Genomic DNA, 20,036 nt, shown 5'->3' with positions numbered 1-20,036 from the left:
GCTTTCAAGGATTTTACCATGGAAATCCATGTCTTGCTGATTTTCTTGCTCTACAAGAACCAAATTTGCATCTAGATCGACCTCCTGAACCTGCTCAACAGCATTGTCCTCTATTTCATGCTCATGAATCAACACTTTGTGACTATCATGTGGATGCTCTTGTTGATCACAACCCTGTTGTTCCAATAGAATGTCTTCAGAAAAAGACCCCTTATTATCTAAATCTGAAACAAAAACCTCTAGATCATCCCAAAGTGAGTCCTCTTCATCATAATTTTCATTTTTCTCTAAGAGGGGACTGTCTACTACCTTGTTGCAGCTCTCTTATGTGATCAAAGCAACAATATTTTGAACCTCTTCTTGCTATGGTGAAGTTGGTATGACTGCAATCTAAAGTTCATTTTCCTCATCTTCCACAAAAAGTGGTAGCTCATCAAACAAATCAGTTAGAACTTGACAATTATCAACTTTTTCTAGATTTTGAACCTGCAATTCTTCATTTATAACCTCTTCTTTTTGTTGTAGTAGATCTAACCTATCATCTTGAATATCGTAGGCATGCATCTTAATAGGTGAGAGATCTGATTTATTTTCACTAAGTACCTCTTTTTCTTGATCTTCAACTTGAATATCTTGAGAAACCAAGAGATCAATGGGTTCTTCACTAATGAATTGTTGAGGCTCTTGAACTAAAAGAGGTTGTCTAAAATTTGGGAATGCAAATCTGCGAGGCTATTCTTTAATAGGTTGATTCATGATGGGATCTTCTTGAATGATCTTTTTATAGGGATGCACTTGTTCAATAATAGGTTCTTGAAATGATTGAGGACTCCTAAAACTTGGATTTTGAATTTGGGAGATTTAGGAGACTCACCTTGTTTAAAGCTTGGTATTTTGATCTCAAAAGCTTTTTCCTTCTCCTTTGCAGCGATCTGTTGCTTAATATTTTCCTCAAACTGTCTAATCTGCATTTCATGTTGTTGATCCTGGTCCTAGTAAGCCAACTTTGCCAACTCTTTCTTTTCACCTTGCTTTTTTGGTGGATAAACAATTTGTTGTAACCGGTATTCATTCATAGCTAAATGCAATGGATTTACATTTGTGGGCTGACCTGAGATGCAAGGGGCTAATTGGGCCATCAACTCTTGTACCTCAGCAGACAACATGCTCATAATATTTTCTCTTATAATAAATTCTTCCTTGACAACAGCATTAGCATGGTTTACCGTGTCAACAAATCCCTCAAACGCCTTTGTTACATCTTCTTCCAACGTTTTCATTTCCTCATCTTTAGCAGCAAGTTGTTCCTCTTTATCAGCAACCTCGTTTGCAAAATTTTCTTCATAATATATCTTTTGTGCCTCCAACTCTTTCTCATAATGATAAGCTTGATTAGTCAACGCTTTTTTCTGCAACTCATGTTGCTTTTGTACCATACATTTTATCTCTCTAAGCTCTGAACTATATCGATTTGTATCAATATAACCTTCTTGAGGCTGATTGTAAGTTGGATTAGGCTCCCATGCAGACTGAGTTGTGGTGGGTGGGTGATAAGAAGGATAAACTTGTTGATTATTGGTAGTAATATGGCTATTTGGGTATGGCTGATAAGAAGCTGCAGGAGCAATACCTTCATAATAGAGTGGTGGATAATGATATTGTCCCTAAAAATCAGACATATTTTCTCATTTAAATAGCTGGAATTTAGAATACAAAACTTTTTTGAAACATACCAGCACTCGGACTGCTGAAACCAGCAAACTTATAAATCGGAGTCGCCAGGTGTGGGTAGATTTTCCCTCCAAAGGCTGTAATTTTTTATTTTCACACCAAAAATCAGAATTTTGTGGAAAAATCTTTGGATTGATCAATCCAAACAGGTCCCACCGGGCGTGCCAAAACTTGTTGTCACTCAAATTGCACCCATAATGCACAAGCTGAAAGCTCAAGCAACTTGGTGACACATGGGATAATTCTCAAGCCTGTGGGTTGCCTACAGTGAGAATTAACCTCCAGATAAAGGGTTGGTTCCTTGTGAATAATTCTAAATCTTTACCAAGAAAAGGGATAGGAAAACTTAAAATGAAACTAGAAAGAAATTGCAAATGCTAAACGAAGGTGAAGCATCAATAAGATATCTCAAAATGGCAGAGATACAATCCTAAAAACACCAATCTGCACAAATAGACTTATGGTTCATAACACATAAATATTTCATGCAAAGTATTTAAACTTCAAGAAATTGAAAGGAAAGAAAACTTTCACAATCAACCAAATGAGCCAATTTATCACAGTGCACAACTTATGTCTTACAAATGAGACAGAAAATTCAAAGGTTATCTAGACAATAACACAATAAATTACCTCTCAATCATGAATAAGAAAATGAACTATAAATACATAAGGCATAAGTTGATGATTTTTTTTCATAATTCTATCATAAAATTGCATATGAGCTACGAGAATGTATCCTCTGCTAAAACCAGCAAGAGAATCATCAAGAACTAGTGAAGAAAGATAAAACTTTTCCACTTTATACAAAAGCCTTCCAAAAGGTAGAGGAAAGATAACTCCAAAAAGATTGAAGATGAACTCCCACTGAAAATATCGCCTCTGAAAACTGATCCTCTCGTAGAAATTTTAAAAAACACCAAAAAGGCTCAAAATCATGAGAAAACTCATGCAATTCAGTTCAAACTCTTAATCAACTAAAAGTTGACCCACATGGCGCTCAAAATCAATCCTTATCACCTCAAGATCACAAGAAAGACTCATGCAGACTTTCTCTGAGCTGGGTAACTGGACCTCAAACTACCCGATGGCTTCCTCTTCTCATTTCGCATGGATCCCTGGACGCTACTTTGCCTGCCACCATTTTCGGCTTCTGACTGTAACTAGCATTGCTTTCTTCATCGGATCATTGGGTTAGCACTAAAACACTTATTCAGATGGTTGATGATGCACTCCATTTCATCTGCTTTTCTATCAGGTCGGCCACGTGTCACATCCTAATTGGTTCCGGGGTTCTTGCCCTTCCATCTTAGTACAGCCTGAACTTACTGTCAGAATGAATCTCTTCCGTCCGATCAACCTTAATTTGCATTCTTTATTTCCTCTTTGAATTGCTTCCTTAGCAAGCCCCACTACTTGGTCACCAAGTCATGGCAAATAAACATTGCGCATATTCATCATATGGTATAGTGACCACTACTAGATCTTCAGGAACCTACTTGCTTTCTACCTCTTCTTTCTCTCTTCATCCTGGGCCCACGGAAAATGAGTGATGATAATGAACTTTGGACCATTGAACCACTTTGAACCAATTAACTTTAAACCGGTGAACTTTGAACCGATGAAAGTTCAAGTTCAAAGTGGACTTAAAAAATATATACATCTGCTCATCTATACCCTTTTGCCACATGTCAGCCTCTGATTTTCTCACGGGTCCATTTTCTCTACCATCTGGACCTGTCACTGGACCTAGAGCCAACTTGGTTCTTCATCTTGACTCTATCTCGTGGCCCATACTCATTCGCTCTTAGCCCACCTAGATGGCCATCTGGATGGCCACCTCTACTTCCTTGTCATCAGTCACCAAGTCATAGGGAATAACTATCGAGCACCTTCATCATGCGGTATAGTGACGGCTGTTGATCTGCCCTCAAACTACTTGATCTTTAACCTCTTAGCCGCTCACCTCCCCTTTGCCTTTACCACATGTTCTTAGTCGCCAAGTCGCTATGATAACTAGCAAGCTTCTTTCTATAGCGGTATAGCGATGGCCCTTAGATCCTTCAGATTATTGTTGATCTTTCCTGAACTTTCTTGACCTGTAACCCCGGCTGATCTTCTCTCTTGTGATGCCTGTCAACATGTGTCACCCCCTAATTAGTTCCAGAGATCCACCTAGGCGCCACGTGTCTGTCACGTCATCAATCACCACTCATCTTGCTCTGTCAGATCTCTTCTTTTGGCCAAACTACTCTCTTGGTGAATCATTTACCAGTCTCATCGAACCTACAGTTTCATCGATATTGTTATGTCGATGAAACCTTCTCGGGACTCATCGCGGCCAAGGTCTTCTCGATGTCATCCATCCATGCCATGTCACCAACCACTAGAATGCCACTTGTTTGCTATGTATCTTTGGTCTTATACCCTCTGCTCCGCCACATCATTAGTCACCAAGTCATGGCGATAATCTGGTGTGCATATTTTCATTGCGACATAGCGACAGTCGTTAGATCTTTTTCTTGACCATTGGATGTGATCAATCTCCTCGATATTTACCTTCTTCTTTACAGTCTGATGAAAAATTTGGGTTGCCTTAAGATGTGCACACGCGGGGTCCACCAGGCCACGAGATGCCTCTTCTTGCCAAAAACTCGTAAGCTTTGACACTATAGTTATGTGTGACTTTGGTTTTAAATACAAACAAGCTCATCCCCATGCCAATGTGGGACAAATGTTCTTCATGCCTGGCGACTAAAAACGCTTGGAAGTTCTCTGGATTTTTAAATAACCCTCTTTGGTGCCCAAGTGAAAACTTTACACAAGCCGATTGCATTTTCTCTGAGTTTCTTTTGGCCTTACATCAGCCCCGCCATTTCATCTGTGAAGGAACATAAATATTTTTGTGATCTACAGCATGTTGATCTCAACCCTTGTGGGAGCCACAATTTAACCCACATGCTATCTTAGTTTCCTATATCTGCACATGAAGCAAACAAGTTAGATAAAAATAGTGTATTTCTCCCTAGTTCATCATTTGATCTTTTCAAAACAAATGAATGCAAGGCTTCATTAGGGCACTAAATTTGGCATGTACAAAATTTGGTAACATTTGATGAAGGAGTTACTAATGATTCTGATGAAGAACCGACAGACAATGGATGGGCTTTTGTTGCAATAAAAGAAGATCAACTGACACCTACTGTTCCATTGGTAGAGAAGGCCCTGGCGGCTAAAATTGAAGAAAAAGATGAATGGATTATAGATTCTGGATGTTCACATCATATGACTGGTGATAAAAGTAAATTCTTATCTTTTCAGGAATACAATGGAGGTCTAGTAAGATTTGGGGATGATAAAGCTTGTTTGATCAAAGGAAAAGGCACTATATCTTTTGATGGTAAGCACAATGCTGACAACATTTACTATGTTGAAGGTTTGAAGCATAATCTTTTGAGTGTTGGTCAATTAGTTGAAAACGGATTTCAGTTACAGTTCAAGAATGGTAAATGAAAAATCATGAATAGAACTGGTTTGGAGAATGCAACCGGTTATCAGACTAGAGGTAATATCTTTCATTTGAATAACAATGAAAAGACATGCTTGATTGCACATATTGATGAAAGTTGGTTATGGCATAAAAGACTTTGTCATGTGAATTTTTATTTCATTATAAAGATCAGTTCATCTAAGGCAGTAAGGGATTTACCTAAAATTGTAAAACCTCATAATCTGGTATGTAAGGAATGTCAAATGGAAAGCAAGTTAGAACAACCTTTAAGAGTATTTCTAAGAAATCCAATAATGTTCTTGATTTAATCCATATTGACTTGTGTGGTCCGAAAAGAACAAGAAGCCTACAAGGAGATAGATACTTTATGCTAATCATTGATGATTATTCTAGAATGTGTTGGGTTACTTTTCTAGGGGAGAAATCAGAAGCTTTTGGGAAATTCAAACTATTCAAGGCAATGGTAGAGAATGAAACCGGTAAGAAAATAAAATGTTTAAGATCAGAACAAGGAGGTGAATTTACATCTAAGGAGTTTAATACATTTTGTAAAGTGAATGGAATCAGAAGACAACTATCAGCACCCTGGACACCTCGGCAAAATGGAGTTGTGGAAAGGAAGAATATAACTATTCTGGATGCAACTAGAATCATGATATTAGAAGAAAATCTACCTCATGTGTACTAGAGAGAAGCACTTAATACAGCGGTTTACACTTTTAACAGAGTTCACATCAAAGGTGAAGCCAGTAAGACCCCTTTATGAACTATGGTTTGGTAATAGTCCTACTCTTAAATACTTCAGAATATTTGGAAGCAAATGTTATATTAGGAGAGATGAGTATATTGGTAAATTTGATCCTAGAAGTGATGAAAGAATATTTCTTGGTTATTCATCTAAGAGCAAAGCATATAGATGTTTTAACAAAAGATTGCAGAAAATCATTGAGAGTGCAAATGTGAAGATAGATGAACACTTTAGAGGAAATTCAAGGTCTATGGATTATGAACTAGCAGTTGAGATGATCATAAATAAACCTATACAAAGTTCACCAGTACAAAGTGTAGATCCAGTCACACCGGCATCATCAGAGAATTCAACAGTGATTGAAGAATAGCAGCAAGTGAACACACCCAAGTATGTAAGACTAAATCACTCTGAAAGTTAGATAATTGGGAATAAGTATCAAGGTGTTATGACAAGAGGAAGACTAGAAAATGAAGAGGTATGTTTAATTTCTCAAATTGAACCAACATCTATTATTGAGGCATGTGAAGATAAACATTAGATTAAAGCTATCGAAGATGAATTAGAACAAATTGAAAAGAACAATACATGGACCTTGGTTCCCTGGCCTAAAGACAAAAATGTAATTGGAACTACATGGGTATTCAGAAATAAACTTAATGAAGATGTTAAGGTAATCAGAAATAAAGCAAGATTAGTGTGTAAAGGATATTCATAGAAAGAGGGAATTGATTACAATGAAACCTTTGCACCAGTAGCTAGAATTGAGGCAGTCGGATTATTTCTTGCATTCGCAACTCACAAGAACTATAAAGTATATCAGATGGATGTAAAATGTGCATTTTTGAATGGTGATCTTGAAGAGGAAGTTTACATTGAACAGCCTGATGGATTTTCATTGATAAATGATAAAGATATGGTTTGCATATTAAGGAAAGCTTTGTCTGGATTGAAGCAAGCTCCTAGAGCTTGGTATGCTAGATTGGACAAATATCTTTTGAAGCTTGGTTACACTAAAGGTAATGCTTAAAAACAACTTATATTTCAAAGTGACTAATGAAGACATCTTGGTTATTGAATTTTTTGTTGATGATATCATTTTTGGAGGAGAAGATGGATTGTGTAAAGACTTTTCTAATAAGATGCAGGAAGAATTTGAAATGTCTATGATTGGGGAGATAAAATTCTTTTTAGGATTGCAGATTTCACATACTAATAAAGATATATTCATATGTCAAACAAAGTACTTGAAGGAACTATTGAAGAAATTTGGTATGGAAAATTTCAAACCGGTAAGTACTCCTATGACTACAACTGATAAATTGACATTGAAGGCTGATTCAGCTCATGTTAATCCGACAAGATATAAATCTATGATTGGAGGTTTACTATATTTGACACAAACAAGACCTGATATAATGAATGTAGCATGTATTGTTTCAATATTTCAGAGTAATCCTAGAGAAAATCATGAATCAACAGTGAAAAGGATTTTCTGGTATCTACAAGGCACAACAAATCTTGGTTTATGGTATCCTAAAGATGAAAATTTTAATTTATGTGCATACACCAATGCAAATTGGGTGGGAGATGTAGATGAAAGAAAGAGAACCACTAGCGGGGCATTCTTTCTTGGTAGCAACTTGATTTCATGGTTGAGAAAGAAATAGAGTTGTACATCATTATCAACAACAAAATCAGAATATGTTGCAGCAGCAACTAATTGTACTCAGGTATTATGGATTAAGCAAATGTTGAAGGACATAAAGGTAAAATGCAAAGAACCTATAATCATTTATTGTGATAATTCAGTAGCAATTGATATATCAAATAATCTGGTATTTCACTCTAAGACTAAACATGTTTCTATCAAATATAATTTTCTGAAAGAGAATGTTGAAGCAAAAGAAGTGAGATTGGTTTATGTGAATACTAAAGAGCATATTGCAGATATCTTTACTTAGCCTTTGCCTGAGGAAACTTTTGAATAACTCAGAGAGAAGCTTGGGGTAATACCCTCACCGGTAGAGACTTATACAGTTGATGATTGGCATCAAACTGGCAGAATTAACAGAGAAACCTTTTTTCTGGCTTTGATGGAGGAGAGCTACTTCTCAGGGGGAGTAGTTGGTTATAACAATTGGTTATCATAATTGGTTGTATGATCTGGTATTTGTATTTCTTTGGCATTTGATGTCAAAGGGGGAGAGATATCTATGGAAAAACATTATCCTTTGGGGAGAGATTATTCTTTGGGGGAGAGATATATACTCTCTGCATTTGTATTTTGATTTCTAGTATTGATATATTCTGGAGATTGTTGGTTTTTGGTTTTTGGCATTTTGTTTTGGCACTTAGATGTTTTTCCATCTTGTGTTGCCATCAATGCCAAAGGGGGAGATTGTTGGTATTATGGATGTGTTGCATTTGTTTTGTCAATGATGTTAACACTTATCCTTTAGGAGATCTTTGGTTATGTTGAACCGGCACATTATGTTCACCGGCAAGTTATATTGTTCACCAACACTAAGGATGACTTGTTATCATCTAGAAATCACTTGGTTATGTTGAAGACATGGTTTGGATACTTAGTTTTTGTATTCTAGTTATTGGTCTAATCGGGTTGACATATTTGTTGTTACCAACAAATTGGTCTAGGTTATGGACCGACATGCATTATCTATTCCAAATCAACATGTCACGTTATGGAGATGATTTAATTAATTGGTTATTGTTGTAAATGTATTGAGCCGACATGATGCATCGCATCTTGACTTATTTATAATTGGTTTAATTGTAATATTCTTGGTAAGCCGACCTTCACATTTGGTCTTAGGTTTTGGTATATATGTAAGATCTCATTTGTGAGATAGACATATATAGCAGAATATTGTAAGTAAGGTTATGGTATTGTAACATGGTATGTGTGAGTATTGAAGATCATATGAGAAGACCATAGAGAAGGTTCAAGGAAGGTTTGAAGGTGATTATCATAGCTTAACTGGTACTGAATCCAGCATTGGAGATGCTACTTTGAATAGTACATTATCATTGGATTTAACCATCCAATTGTAGTCAGTGTGACTCCTACTTTGTGATTGAGCAATGAGCTCTAGGCGGTTGGCCTTTCTGCATGTGCAGACCCCATTTGTATTCACATACTATTTGCAGTAGTATCATCTGATTGTGGATAAGGTTTCTCACCGTGGTTTTTCCCCTTACAGGGTTTCCACGTACAAATCTCTGTGTTATGTGTTGTGGATGTTGTTTCTCTTTCTATTTTATGCATTGAGTTTCACCAGTATTAATATTAACTGCTAATATGTCAACCACCATTAAGTTTGGTTTACCGGTATTAAGTATCAAGTTTGATTAAGTTATATTTGGGTTGAAATTAATAGACAACCGATTCACCCCCCCCCCCCCTCTCAGTTGCCTCCGGGTCCTAACAGGTATGTGTCTTCATTATTAAAGAGTGGTGTATGTTCAAACAAGCGAATTCATCTTTTGGTAAGAAGTGCAGTGCATAAAATATTGCAGGGCAGACAAATGAGCTTAACTGGAATTGTCATCGAGCATTTAAAGATGCTATCCTTTCAGTTCATTTAATCTAGATTATTGTTCAAATTTTGTAAGGAAATGAGCCTTCCCTAAAGGTTGTAACCTTTCTGGGGTTTCTTATTTTGAGCAATGAGCTCTAGGAATTTTGCTTGAATGCATTTGCATTCCCCATTGTAATATTTACACATACTACTGCAGAGTATCATCTTATGGTGGGTAGGTTCCCACCATGGTTTTTCCCTTGACCGGGTTCTCCATGTCAAAAAAAATTGTGTTTTGTGTGTTGTTGTTATTGTGTTTATCTTTGTTCAAGTTGCAGTTGATCAAATTTGAAGTTGTGCTTAACTTTTTTAATCTAGTGAAAATTGATTCACCCCCTCCCCCCTCTCAGTTTTCCTTCATTGTTGTTACCAACACTTTTAGAATATCTGAATTATGATACCCACTAAAGATCAGCGCAAATCCATTGGAAAAGTTAAGAAAATTTGCCTATTCACAAAGTGCATCCGCTAATATACAAATAAAATTTGTTGGTTTGTTGTGATGAAGTTTTTGGTGTCCAACCAATGAATCCACTAACATTGGGTTGAATTGGTTGATGCATATGAAGCTCCACTGATCTGCAACCTATGAACTATGAAGACTAAAACAGCCAAAAATAGTCAAAATGAGACACGTGACGTGGGTCCCACCGAGCATGCCAAAATGTGTATGCTACAAAAATGTGTTTTCAAATAAGAGCATAGACAATAACGAAAAATACCTAAACACACAAAAATTAACACAACATCATGATTGGATTATTAGGAGACTAACACAAAATAAAGGAAATTAAGCAAAAACCCAGCGTTCTTAAACCTTTCTTTTGATGCAATGATATATTTTTTGATTTTAGATTGGATGTGTGCTCATAAATCCAGTAGAATAATAGTATGGTAGCTATAAGATTGCTCAAGTTTGCATGAAAATGGTGAGGTTGTTCAAGGGCTGTGAATTTAATGTTTCATGATGATAGAATGAAGATTTTTTTTGGTTAAGTGTTGGAATTGGCCAAATGAAGGGCTGGGATCAAAAGTAGAGATCCAAGGGATGGAAAGGCTTAGGGTTCTCACACTCATTGTGAGATTGGCAAGTGTCAACATGTGAGAAGGAGAGAGGAAAAGTTGGTTGAGAGAATGGATGGGGAAGAGTGTAATGAATTTTTTCCATAAAGGTATTTCTTTTCCTCACACAAGGTACTTGGGGGAAAGGAATAAAGGAATTCTTTATTCCTTGGAGGAGGCAAAATTGGAAGAGGGAGTACTTGGCATTTAAGGTTCAGGTGGAAATGGATTGACTTTAGAGACTAATCTTTGGGTTTAGGAATGTGCACATGTTTAACAGGGAATGATTATAAAAATAATCAAGGATTAGGAGGCAAGTGGCAAATGTAGGAGGATGTGATGCATGGAGAGAGAATGAGTGGAGGAAATTCAGAATTAATTTAATTCTAAGTGGGGAGAAAAAATGATTAAATTAAATGTAACATATGGATTATAGGAAAAGGGAGAAAAGGATTCTTAATTAAATAAATAATAAAATTTATTTAATTAAATAGGATTAAAGGATTAGATAGATAAGAAAAATTAATTAATTCAGCCAGGATTGTGGAAGAAGTAGGCTTCAATAAATATATAAATTATTTAATTAACAGCTTGACATTAGAAGAAGTGGGAATTAATTTAATCAAATAATGACGATCAAATTTAGGTGTCTATAATGTCGTATGGAAAATTTGTTGTTGCTCATGTGGATGCCTCATTGCCCTTATTGTTTTTGATTGAGGATGCTTCCTTGTTCTTTTGGTGTTTTACTTATTTATGCTTGGGTACCCTCTCTCTTACTTGATCATTGCTCTTTGATGTGAGTGATGCATTATTGGCTTTATGACTTTTGTTGGGTTGATATGTTCATGTTAAGTATTTTCTCCATGTTTGGCTCTTGTGTAAGACTATTACTTCCCTTGTATACTTGTTGTCATATGGATTTGCACCCGGAAGCTAAGCATGATGCTCAACAATCCCATGAAACATGGGAACATCTTCAAACCTATGGGTTTCTCATTGTGAATATGAACCTCCAGATTATGGGTTGGATCCCCTTTAGATATCCTAAAATATAGATTTTAGACTGAAAAAAGAGATAAAAGGATGCTCTTGAATTGAAACTACCGACTAACAGGTGATGCACCAACTGAAAATGACTTGATATGCTACCTATACTTACAAATACCTCAACAGAAGAAGCTATATTCACTCACAACTTAACAATACATGCTTTGCATAAATGTTTCACATGAAAGGTTTAAGTTTTTTGATGTTTGTGTAAAGGAAAACAATATTGTTTTCACAATTTCATTCATCAAAAATTGTAACACAATCATTGGTCTGCCCTATAGCATGCTCTTCTTGAAATAAATATTGACAGAATGAAGAAAATAAAGAGTTTTCTGATAAAACTACAATATTTTCACTAAACTAGTCATGAACGACACCTAAAACAAGATAATTTGAGTAGGAACTCAGCTTCTTTATTGATAATCAAAATTCATTTTCATTACAAGTCTAAAAAATGATTATAAAATCACTAAAAGTGCTCATAAGAAAATGGGTTACAAAGTGTTTACTTGTTGTTGCTGGAATCACCACTCCCGTTACACCAAAAGCTCAAGCTATTAGTGAATAGGAGAGCGACCAGAGTTAAGGATCTACGGGAGGTGGGAGAAAGCCATGTCGTGAATCCATAGGAGGTGTTGATCGTGGCCAACAATCCCCCCTCAACACCTACTAAGGATTCCAGGGGCACCCCGCACCAACGGAGGATTCCAGGGGCAACTCTTGAAATTCGAACCCGTGACCTGGGGCTCTGATACCAATTTTTGAACATAATGCACCACTAAGAGGGGGATGAGTCAATGGTTACTAAAAAAAAATTCTTTAAACCAAACTATGAGTACCGGTTAACAACCTAAACACTAAGCAATCAAACTAGTAAGATATGAGAGGATATCAAAAGAGGCAAACACACAAATGCATAACCCACTACAGCAGATGTATGAGCAAAACCCTATATGGGAAAAACCTTAGTGAGAAATGTTTTTGGGGTCTACTGCTCCAATCCAGCCTCACAAGAAACAAAAAATTACAATGATTTAGGGCACCAACCCAAGGAGCACCAACCCCTACACCAAGCACCAACTCGGTGTACTACAATGAAATACAATTTTAATGCAATGATAGAACCTAGTTGCAAATGAATTCTACAACACCTGATCAACTTATGTCTATCGATTATCACCTTCCTCTGTTTCACGAGTCCTTATGCCGGTTATCAAATTTCTCTCTCTGATCTCTTACCGGTTACTCTCTATCTCTCTTCTCTTTCTCAGAATCTCACCCTACACAATATCACACTTGGATGCCTTATTAACCATACAATCTCTACTGGTACGCTTGACTGTTAAGATTATAATAGTTTACCGATTACTCTATCTTTACCGGTTCAGCCTACTAACTCCACCCTCTAACTCCCTATGAAGGAACTCTCAAACAAATAGTTTTTTTTCTTTCTCAATCTCTCTTCTCTCTCCCAACTCATATCGAGTATCATCATCTTCAGTCTCAAGATCACATATTTGTATGTGAGGGTTCCCACCAAAAGCAACATTCAAATGTCGATGAACTCAATCCGTATCAAATCTAATCGGGTCTCCTTTTCTAGAAAGATGATCTGCATCATATCAAAGAGCATTGCCATATCCTTGCCTTCCAATGCACGTTTTCTATTTTTAGATGTCTACAACATGCTTTTCGGTGTTTCTTTGTCAATCACCTTTAATGGCTCAGTTGTTTTCTTCAGCCAATGAGTACAAGGATCAGATTGTCCTGCAAGGTTAGTTCAATCACTTTGCCACTTTGTCTCCCTCGAGCTGCAACATCTTTCCATCGTCCCATGATTTGTGGGTTCTTCATTAATGTCAACCTGCACGTCAAACTACTATGTCGATGAATACTTCACCAACCTCTACGTTCTCACCATCTAGTGTCCACTTGTCATCCTTGTTGACATCCACCTATGCTTAGACTAGAAAGTCGGTTTGATATCCTTCACCAACCAAGACATACTACCAGTTCAACTCACTTTATCGGTATAACCTAACTTCACCGACGGACCTTCTTCTCTGTCGGTGGATCAACTTGGCCTTCCATCAAACATGTTGGTCCATCCACTAAATCCATTTACCAATTGCATTATACTTCTCTTTGTCTATCAGTGATCACATCCCTTTGTTCTTCTTTGCTTCTTTTCTTGCTTGCCTTGCCTTGTCGGTGGTCCTTCTTTACTAGTAGATGTTGCACTTCATGTGCACCGGTAACATACCTTTTTTGTCCACTTACACACTTCATCCTTCATACCAGTTGACATCATTTCTTACTTCACCCATACTGGTTACCACTACTTACTCACCGATGACCATTCCATACCGGTTGACATCAATAACAACATAATGCCAACAATCTCCCCCTTTGGCATTGTTGTCAACACACTTTGAAATCAACACACTATGTTCCTTCATCCGGCCCATTTGACCATTCTCCCCCTTTGACAACAATGACAAAGGGTCAGGGCATCCTTCCATCTAATTCATTCTCCACTGGTTATACAGTGTATTCTCTCCCTTTGACCACAATCCACTTAACCAACAGCTTATAAGAATCAAATGTGATTGTACTATGAGTGTTGCCAAGTGGCAAATTAGATATCTGTGTAGATGCCTAAAATTGTCATGTCTAATTAAATAAATATTTTATTTAATTAATTACTTTAGCCTAATTCTTCTATTAATTAAATAAATTTTTATTTATTTAATTAATTCATTTATCCTCTTCTAGCTTCATTTCTCATTTAAATAAATACATTTATTTATTTAAATTATCCTTTTCCTAAATTAAATAAATATTTTATTTATTTAATTGATCCCACTTCCTCTATTAATTAAATAAATCTTTATTTATTTAATTAATTCATTAACCTTTTCTACCCATGACACATGTCATTCATCTCTTAATTCCTACACTACCTACCCTTTCATTATTTTATTATTTCCTCTACCTAACCTCTAATCATAGCCGACCATTTATCTTTTACACCTCTCAATCTTATCCCTCCATTTCATATAGTGTCTTCTATATAAGGGGATACTTCCTTCATTATCAACCCAAACTAATGGACTGGTCAATTGACTACTCACACTACGCTTTCGAACTTGCATATGTGATCCTACTTGCAACCACATTTTCGTTCTTTGTTGAGCTCTTGTGCACATATAAAATCTGAGAGCAAATATATCAAGCAAGATCAATGGAGATAGGAAGAATGAAGATCCAAACCCTATTGGACATGTGATGGTATAATCTTTGTGATTTCATTTGATTTGCATTGTCTTAGGTAATCTTCATATGTTATAGTGGATCTTTGTTGTTGTTAGGCTAGGGTTTTTTGGTTGAATTCATTTAGTCTTTCAATATTGTTGTTATCCATTTTCACCGTACACATTTTTGCACGCCCGATGGGACCCTTGTCCCTTTTACATTTAACATCTTTTGTTGCAAATTTTGTGTTTTTAAGTTGCAGATCTAACATTTACGACAACATTTTGATATTTTCGCATCTACGTGCTTTCGGATCGCGTTTTTGATTTTCTGCCACGTCTGTGACATCTAGAATCGCGTCTGCGCTTTCGACAGTATTTTTTTTTTTTTTGCAGATTCCAGGAAACGCTTCTGTGTTCCCTAGTCACGTTTGTGAAGTCTTCAGGTGCGTCTGTGTTAAGAAACTATGTTTGTGTCAGATCTAATCGCGTCTACGAATTTATAAGGCGTTTGTGTTTTTTAATCGCGTATGTGTGCAGTTGTGGCATTTTGATTTCAGATCTGGTTTTTCATCATTCGGATTTCAAATCTAGTTTATATTGAGCTAACATCTTCAGATCTAGCTAACAAAATTGGTGCATCTTGTCTTGAAAGAAAAATCATTTTGTCGAAGGCCCCTATTTCACAAAGTCTTTTGGATCTAAAATTTACCTAACTTGTGTGCTTGCAGGAAGGGGTGATCATTTGAAACAATCCAAACTACTAATAGATCTTTGTTGTAGGACCTGGGCAAAGGTTTTTGATCTTTATTGTGTGTCTTGTTTTCATAGACTAGCAAACACTTCAATTGGTACACTAAAATTAAACCAGTGTCTTTTGTGTCCTGAGCAATAGACTCTTTTTGTTTAATCTTTAGAGGGTCTGTCTCCCCGTGTGGTCATTAGGACTACTAGTGAGGAGAGAATGACCCAAGTGGTAGCGAGGAAAACCCACCTCTTCTGAACCACTATAAACAACCGTATTCATGGTGAAAACTATGGATAATGTGTGCTAATTAGTTCATACTGACACTATGTCTCCCCATAAACCCATTTGATCAAATTTATTTGATCAGTTGTAGGGCGTAACCCCTACCAGCTGGGAGCCTTCTGTATTTACAGAGCTAAAAGTGCCACATGTATGGCCACACGAGTGGATGCCCTTACTAGCACCTTTTTGTTTTAGAAGCCAAAATCCTTCTAGTTGTTGGGGCAGGAGGTCGGACCTCTGGAGCAGCCCACACACATATGGTTCTTAGTAAAGATACAAAGTTCACCACGAGGAGTTTTTGTGGGGACTGATGCTTGGCTACCCCAAGAAGTGAGTGTCGAGGGTGGAGCCAATGGGGTCAAGCATCTAAGTAGCCACTCTTAATAGGGTAACCTCATGTGGGAATCAACAACTATTGTCTTGCCCAACCATAAGAATTGTGCTTGACTTATTTTAAACATTCAAACATCTAAGACCAAACATCAAAACATTGTGTCTTTTGTGTCTTCAAGTATATGCAAAACATTTTTATATCAAATAACACACTTTTCTTTGAGTCATTTTTGAGTCTAAACAGTTGCAAACATTGAGTCCTCATCAACACTGTGTCCTCTTGTCACGGAAAACAGTCAAACATTCAGATTTGGTCACAACAAGTCACTTCACAAATTGGAAAAATTGCACAAAGTTTTCAGAAATGCATCTGTGTCTGACAGAACCACGTTTGTGTCATATAATCGCGTCTATGAAGGGCAGAAACGCGTCTGTGTCTTTTGAACAACATTGCACTTACAACATCTCAAAAACGTGTTTGTGTCAGACAGAACCATGTCTGTATCATTTAAGCACGTCTGTGTCTACCAGAATAGTGTCTATGTCATTTGAGCACGTCTGTGAAGTATACAAGCACGTCTATGTTCAGAATTGAAAACTTTCATAATCCAGCAAACAAGGGACAGTCAATTTCAGACTTATTGAGCTTCCTAGGTATCTCTCTGGGTTTTCATCTAGCATTCAACCTGTCTTTGGGTCTCACAAAGTCCATCATTGCTTTACACCTTGCATTACATTCACATTTTTCTAAATTTGAGTCAAAAGGTCACTTGCTTGTCCTCATCATACTTTGTCAACACATTACATACAACAAAATTTTGCTAAGTGATCCCTCATCAAGGTCTATCACCTTTGGGTCTCATTTGGTCTTATTTAGAGTCAAGGTCAACTTACCTCACCAAGAGAAACTATCATCTCTTTGGAAGCCACACCTACTCTACTACATACATACTTGGTCTTACAGTTTGGACATTGCAAGTACACCTTAGAGTCATTTACATTCCATCCAACTCTTTGTCTTCCATACTCTTTCCATTTTCATCTAGTCTCCCACATCTTGGTCAATACCTAGTTCATGGTTGAAACCCATTCCCAAAAATCTAGGAGAGAAGCTATAAGAGGCTCAAGAGTTTGCAAACATGAGTTCCTATGAGTATGACAATGATATCTTTTTCAATTCTACTCATACTACATTACCTGACATGGAAGCTTATAGAAACATTCCAAATGTTCAGCACATGGACACTACAAATTACAATGACACACACAATGACAATATGGACTACTTTTCTGTACATTCAGCAGAAGTGGAAGACTCCATTATGGATCCCCGTTTCAATCGATTGGTTGAGGAAATAATGAGGAGAGATAGACAATACTTCTTACAAGTGATGGTACAAAGTGGAGCCAAGATTCCTCATGATTTTGAAATGTCTCAAATAATGGAAAATCGACCTTTGCAACAACCTCAACTCAACATGGATCAAAGGAGGCCTAATAGTGGAGGCAATAGAGGACCACATCTTGTGCCCCTGAATCACCATCATCTTTGTTTCAAAAACCAAAAGTCCCATACACACATGGTCAAGCATATGATACTCACCTTTGTAGACCATTATGGAAGTCTTATGCAAAAAAATATACTCAATCACATACCAATGCTAAGGACCAACCACCAAAGCAATTGGATATCCAAAGGCATGCTCAAAATTTGGACACAATGAAACCCCACATCAAATTTGGGGGCAACACATTAGAAAAAACTCATGACATGCCTGTAGAGTATGGTATACAAGAACAAAGTAGATATTCTGCTCCTCATCATGACTCTATACCAAGTGGTCCATATACACAGCATCATTATAGACCTCCTCCATATGAACATGTGTATGATCAATATCATCCATATATGCAACATGCTCCTCCTCCACCCAGTGGTTCAGGCATGGGGTATGGTCCAAGAAGTCGGTCTCCACCTAAGAATAATTTGGAACAGCAAATCAAGGATTTACAAAAGAAAATGGAGGACATAAATACACCGAAGCCAACTTACACAATGAGAGACATATGTCCTTATCCATTTGAAAAAATCATTCCAATGCCTCCATTTCCTACACATTTTGTGACACTTAAGTTTGATAAGTATAGAGGAAAAGGGGATCCTAAGGCACACATATAGCATTTTTTTCACAGCTTGCATTGAGGTAGCAGCAGAAGAGACATATTTGATGAGATTATTCCCACAAATCTTAGGTGATCAAGCTATGGAATGGTTCTCCCAACTTCCACCTAGAATTAAGTCATGGGGTGACTTAGCAGAGGCATTTATCCAACATTTCTCATACAACATAGAGACAGACATATCAGTCACTACCTTGTGCAACACCAAACAAAAGGATGGAGAATATTTTTCATCATTTTTACAAAGATTGAGGAATCTAGCCAGCAGATGCTCTTGTGAAATTCCACAAAAAAAAATGGTAGAGATGTTCACCCAGAATGTTAACAAAGACATTGGTTATGATCTAAGAAAACAAAGATGACTTTAAAGGAAAAGATAAGCTAAGATTTTTGAATAAAAACAAGAACATGGTCAATGATGGTGTTGTGGATGCCAATACAGTATGACAGAAAATCATTTTTTTTTTCTAGATCAGGCTCTACAAGCAATCAAGTGAATACTCAAACAACTTCAAAATCATGAAGGAAATACACTCCATTGGGAGAACCACTTGAGTCCATTTTCAAAAAGCTAGTGGCAAACAAGATAATCATAACTCCAGATTTTCCTCCATATGAGCCAAAGGTCAAACCAAATTGGTGGAATGATGATGAATATTGTGAATTTCATAAGAGCAAAGGACATAAAACAGGAAATTGCCATCGATTGAATAACATCATACAAGATCTCATTGATAGAGGTGACATTGAGATTGAAGGACACTCATCCAATCAAGAACATGAGATGTTTAAAGAACCATTTCCAAAACATGACAAGGGAAAAGCTAAAGCCACAGATGACCAAACCAACTATACCAGAGCATCCTGTAACTATGATTCAACTATCAATCACATTTTGATGGACAATTATGTCTCTACCATTATCATCAAGGACAAAACGCCTGAGAATTCTACCCAAAGACCCAAGATTGTCCTAAAAGGCATTGGATCTTCTTCCAAACCTACCTCTGAATATAATGTTACAACTCGTCGTGGTAAATTTACTTTGCAAGGTGCTCTAGCTAAAAACACTGCTTCCTCATCAACCAAATCTGAGTATGACCTTGTAGAACAGTTAAGGAAGACACCCGCACTCATCTCCATCCTTGAGCTCTTACGCATATCCCCCACACATAAAGCCATTCTTGACAAAATCTTGAGAGATACTGTTGTCCCTACTAATCTGAACGTGGACCAGTTTCAAGCCATGGTAGCTTTCTGCTCCACACTCCCTTAAATTCACTGAAGCCGATGATGCCTTTGTAAGTCAGCCACATAATACACCATTACACATTGAAGCCTTCATACACAAACATCGAATAAAACGAGTCCTGATATATGGAGGAGCTAGTCTAAACATTTGTACATTGAGCACTATTAAACAATTGGGATATTCAGATAAAGTTGTGAATTCTATAAACAAAATTACCATCAGGGCATATGATGATGAAGAGAATTCATCCAAAGGCACAGTCACCTTGCCTCTCAGAGT

This window comes from Cryptomeria japonica, chromosome 1 (assembly GCF_030272615.1).
Source record: "Cryptomeria japonica chromosome 1, Sugi_1.0, whole genome shotgun sequence".
Lineage (NCBI taxonomy): Eukaryota > Viridiplantae > Streptophyta > Pinopsida > Cupressales > Cupressaceae > Cryptomeria > Cryptomeria japonica.
The sequence above is the reverse complement of the archived record's forward strand: the minus strand, read 5'-3'. Positions refer to the sequence as shown.